General features: G+C 42.6%; 1 protein-coding gene across 1 annotated transcript in view; it reads right to left on the minus strand.

Moving 5' to 3' along the window:
• The window catches only part of LOC127003840 (roundabout homolog 2-like), a gene marked incomplete at its 5' end in the record, with an annotated part of 245,879 nt that overhangs the window by 240,067 nt on the left and 812 nt on the right, over window positions 1–5,000 (minus strand). The gene's annotated exons all lie outside the window — the stretch shown is intronic.

The raw sequence follows: 5,000 nt of genomic DNA on the forward strand, positions 1-5,000 counted from the left end.
GAAAAGGGAACAACAATAACAACAACAACAACAACAACAACAACGACAACAGCGATAGAGAAAGGAAATTTGGAGAGGAAGCAAAGAGAGGAGAGGAGAGGGAGGGATGGAGGAAGGAAGGAAGGAAGGAAATGAGAGGAGGGAAGGGCAAAGAGAACAGGAAATATGATAAGAAAAAGATAGAGAGAGAGAGAGGACGAGGGAGAGAGGAGGAGGAGGTGGAGGAGGGAGATGGACTAGAGATAGGGAGATATATAAAAAGGAGGAGGAGGAGGAAGAGGAGGAAGCGGCATAGAGTTTCATACAGAGAGACAGAAGCAGAAATACAGAGATAAACAGACACACAGAAACGTAAAATATGTTAAAGTATATGTGACCACACGTAGACTCCTTAATTAAATCCTTTCTGTATCCAAGTGTAAAAAGAATATTGATTAAAAAGACAAATAAGAAAGACTCCGTTTCGTACCCAAGTGTAAATAAAAAAACAAGAGACATTTTTAAGCCATACATCATGCCTCTAAGCCCTCTTGTTTTCCCTCTTCCCTTCCCGTCTCTCCTTCCCTTTCCTTCCCTCCCCTCCCCTCCCCTTCCCTTTCCTTTCCTTTCCATTCCTTTCGTTTCGTTTCGTTTCCTTCCCTTCCCTCCCCTTCCCTTTCCTTCCCTTCCCGTCCCGTCCCTTTCCTTCCCTTCCGCTGCTAACTGCTTCCTGGCTCTCCTCCTCTCTCTCTCATAACACAATTCCTCTTCTTCCTCTTCCTCTATTCTTCTTCTTATCTTCTTGCTCCTCATACAACTTTTCCTTCTTTCCTCTTCTTTTCTCCTCTCCTCTTCCTCCTCCTTCTCCTCCTCCTCCTCATTCTCCTCCTTCTGGTTCCCGTTCTTCATTTTGTTCTACTTCATCTTCTTCTTCCTTATTATCTTATTCTTATTATTAGTGTTATTCTTCTGATAATCTTTAATAGTATTGTTTTTTTTTTTGCTTTCTTTTAATTGCTTTGCCTTTTGTTCTTTTGCGTCCTCCTCCTCCTCCTCCTCCTCCTCCTCCTCCTCGGTGATTAGCACGTTGCAGGTGTACCAAAGTCAGCCTCCGAAGCACTGTTGTTTTGTAACTTGCCCGCCCAGGAGGAGGAGGAGGAGGAGGAGGAGAAGAAAAGTCAGTGAAGGAAAATAATACAGAAAGAGGAGTAAAAGAATGAACAAAAAGAAGAAGACGAATAATAATAATAATAATAATAATAATAAGAAGAAGAAGAAGAAGAACAAAAAAAACAAAAATCAAAATAATGCACAAGAAAATAAAACAAGGAACAAGACAAAAGGAAAGAACTGGAAACCATCAGGAAAAGGAAGAGGAGGAGGAGGAAGAGGAAGAGGAAGAGGAGGAGGAGGAGGACGGAATGTGGTGCCTTGGATCGTCTGACAGTTTTTGATGGATGAGGGCTGTTCTCTCTCTCTCTCTCTCTCTCTCTCTCTCTCTCTCTCTCTCTCTCTCTCTCTATTTTTTCTTTTGTTTCCTGGCAGTATTTTTTTTGTGTGTGTATTTCAGTATATTCGATCTCCTCCTCCTCCTCCTCCTCCTCCTCTTCCTCCTCCTCCTCCTCCTCCTCCTCCTCCTCTTCTTTCTTCCATGTCCTTTTCCAGCGTCAAACATGCAAAGTCTTATTCGGTTTTGCATAAAAATTCCCAACTTTGTTTTCATTTCATTTACTGGACAATTCCTCTCTCTCTCTCTCTCTCTCTCTCTCTCTCTCTCTCTCTCTCTCTCTCTCTCTCTCTCTCTCTCTCTCTCTCTCTCTCTCTCTCTCTCTCTTCCTTGTTATTTTCAGTCTTATTCCCCATCATTCTTCTTCCATTCATTCTTCCTTCTCTCTCTCTCTCTCTCTCTCTCTCTCTCTCTCTCTCTCTCTCTCTCTCTCCCCATTGTCGTTTATACTTATTTTCTTCCTCTCTCTCTCTCTTCTCTCTCTCTCTCTCTCTCTCTCTCTCTCTCTCCTCTCTCTCTCTCTCTCTCTCCTTTTTTCCTCTTCTCTCTCTCTCTTCTTCTTCCTCTCTCTTCTCTTCCCTTTCTCTGTCTCCACTCTCTGTCTCCTCACCCACACACACACACACACACACACACACACACACACACACACACACACACACACACACACACTAAGACAACTTAAAACAAAGCGGTCCACCACGCCCACTGATCTCCCCATCAAACTGTACCAGGAGTTTGCCCCCGAGCTGGCCACCCCCCTCGCCTCTATTTTTAACGCTTCCTTCCGTCAAAGTCAGTGTCCTGCTGACTGGAAAACAGCATATGTCACTCCGATTCCCAAGACCACCACCCCTCAATCACTGAGTGACTTGAGGCCTATTTCTATCACCCCCATTCCCAGCCTCCTGTGTGAAGCCTTCATTTTCAAGTGGACTTACACTCATCTTGCTCCCCTCATAGACCCACAACAGTACGGCAATATCAAGTCAACCTCCACCACACACTGCCTAATTAATCTCCTGGACTTTGCCTACAGAAATCTTGAAAAACGCAAAACATCAGTTTCTCTCGCTTTTATTGATTTCCGAAAGGCTTTTGACCTAGTTCACCATACCACAGTCATCAACAAAGCAATAAACCTAGGGCTTCACCCTAACCTGGTCTCCTGGCTGGCTGATTTCCTGCACCAGCGTAAACAGGTGGTGAGATTTCAGGGAGTGGCCTCCCCTCCTCTACACCTCTACCTCTACCCCTGAGGTACCCCACCTCAGGGGTCCAAAATGGGCCCTTTGTGCTTCCTTATCCTAATTAATGACGCCCTGACCCACACACCCCACTGCTGGAAGTACGTGGACGACACCACAGTGGGAGTAACAGTTGACAACAGCAACCCAGATTATTCCCACCTCCAGGAAACACTACACAACCTACACACATGGACAACACAAAACATGGTCACCATCAACGACACCAAAACTAAACTCCCACACATCAACACCTCCTCTGCCCCTGTTGCCCCCCCTGTGGTGTCCATCAACGACACTCCCCTCCGGGTAGTTACATCAGCAAAACTACTTGGAGTCACCCTGGACAACAAGCTCACATGGAAGGAGCACGTCTCCCAGCTCACCAGATCTGCCACCTATAAACTGTACCTGCTGAGGAGACTCAAAACGCTGGGGGCCCCTGAGTGTGCGCTGGCGAGCGTGTACTCCTCTTTCATCCTCCCCAAACTGACATACGCGTCCCCAGCGTGGTCTTCCTCCATCAACATCACGCAGCGCCGCCAACTTGAACGTGTCCAGAAGCGAGCCTGCAAAATCATCCTGGGCCCTCACTACACCAGCTATCAGGACGCCCTCGACTCCCTCCATCTCACCAGCCTACAACACCGTCACGAGACCCTACTACACCGGTTCGCAACCAAGCTTCTCAACCAACCCAGACACAGACACATCCTCCCACCCGCAGTGAACCGCCCTCAGCACTCAGTGCGACACCACAACATTATTGCCCCGATACGGGCACGGACTGACCGCTATAAGAACAGCGCAGTGCCCGTGATGGTCAAATATATCAACAATGCAAATTAAGAGCAGCACAATTTGTATGTTTTGTAAATATTTTTCATTAGGACTTATTGTTGTTATTATGATTATTATTATGATTATTATTATTATTATTATGATTACTATTATTATTATCATTATTATTATCGTGATTATTATGATTATTATTATTATCTTTACTATGATTATTGCTATTATTGTTATTTCTATTTTCCTTTTTATTTTCGATCATACTACTTTGTTCATTTGTCTCATTCATTTCATTTCATCTTCCATTGATGTATATTTTCAGCTCTAGGGCTGCCTGATACTTCATGAAATAAACCGTTTATTATTATTATTATTATTATTATTACTTCCTACCTACCACTTAGAAATCATCTAAACTGACATCTTTTTTCTTTCTATCTTTCTTTTTATCTATCCTTCACTATCACACGAAAAGAGAAATACACAAACGATTAATAATTATAAGTTAACGTTTGTATATTCATTCACTCACAGGGCTTTTCTATTATCAAAAACAAACAGATTCACATAAGGTCTCACTCCTCTACTCAAAATTACCCTTCAAAATCTTCCCTCTCTCTCCACAGTTAATAATTACAAGATAACGTTTGTATATTCACTCACTGGTCTTTTCTATTCTCAAAAACAACCAGATTCACAAACGCTTCCACTCCTCTACTTAAAATCACCCTTCAAAATCTTCCCTCTCTCTCCACAAACAGTTAATGATTATAAGTTAACGTTTGTATATTCACTCAGTGGTCTTTTCTATTCTCAAAAACAACCAGATTCACAAACGCTTCCACTCCTCTGCTTAAAATCACCGTTAAAAATCTTCCCTCTCTCTCCACAAACAGGTAATAATTATAAGTTAACGTTTGTATATTCACTCACAAGGCTTTTCTATTCTCAAAAACAACTAGATTCACATACGGTCTGACTCCTCTACTTAAAATCACCGTTAAAAATCTTCCCTCTCTCTCTCTCTCCAAACAGTTAATAATTATAAGTTAACGTTTGTATATTCACTCACAAGGCTTTTCTATTCTCAAAAACAAACAGATTCATAAGACTATACACTTCCACTCCTCTACTTAAAATCACCCTACAAAATTTTCCCTCTCTCTGCACTTAACCAATTCCCAAAAACAGGATAAGGGGAGCAGCTATACAAGAGATATTGATTGTAATTACTAACAGACCTCTCCTTCCTTTAATAACGCCAACGTACTCACTTTCTTTCTGCTCAAATTCACCTAAAATCTACACTCCCCTTTCACTTTCCCCTTACCGCCATACATGAAGAGAACCATACACAAGAAATATTGATCATTATTACTCAAAGGGCTGTTCTCTCTTAATAACATCAAGGTACTCACTCACTTTTCTTCCACTAACAACCGCGCAAATTTTCTCTCTCCCCACTCCACTCT

The sequence above is a fragment of the Eriocheir sinensis genome, chromosome 26, assembly GCF_024679095.1.
Source record: "Eriocheir sinensis breed Jianghai 21 chromosome 26, ASM2467909v1, whole genome shotgun sequence".
In the NCBI taxonomy this organism is placed as follows: domain Eukaryota; kingdom Metazoa; phylum Arthropoda; class Malacostraca; order Decapoda; family Varunidae; genus Eriocheir; species Eriocheir sinensis.